Genomic DNA, 413 nt, shown 5'->3' on the forward strand with positions numbered 1-413 from the left:
AAACCTTGTGTTATTATCGTCTATGTAGTTTCCCGCTATTTATAGTTAGCTACTTCATAAAAAAAAAAAAAATCATGATACGGATCATCATTTTCAGACCGGGGAGATATATATCGTTTTGACATGTTTATTTTCTATTGTTATCATTGTTCTTATTACCTTTAGATATTCTGTTATTTATCTTTGTCACATACATATTTTACCACACACTTGCAGACATTCCTAGTTTACAAACACGATAGAAACATCAGCCTTTTGACGTACCACCGCCGCCGTTCAAAGCAACTGTTTCATAAATTGTTTAGAGCTGTAGGAAGGTCTTTACCTGCGACTGACTCTCCAGATTGAGCAGAGACTCCCCGTGGGGAACCATAAGCAATCGCACTTCATTCAGGGCTAAATAAGACAAGATA

This window comes from Penaeus monodon, chromosome 20, assembly GCF_015228065.2.
Source record: "Penaeus monodon isolate SGIC_2016 chromosome 20, NSTDA_Pmon_1, whole genome shotgun sequence".
NCBI lineage: Eukaryota > Metazoa > Arthropoda > Malacostraca > Decapoda > Penaeidae > Penaeus > Penaeus monodon.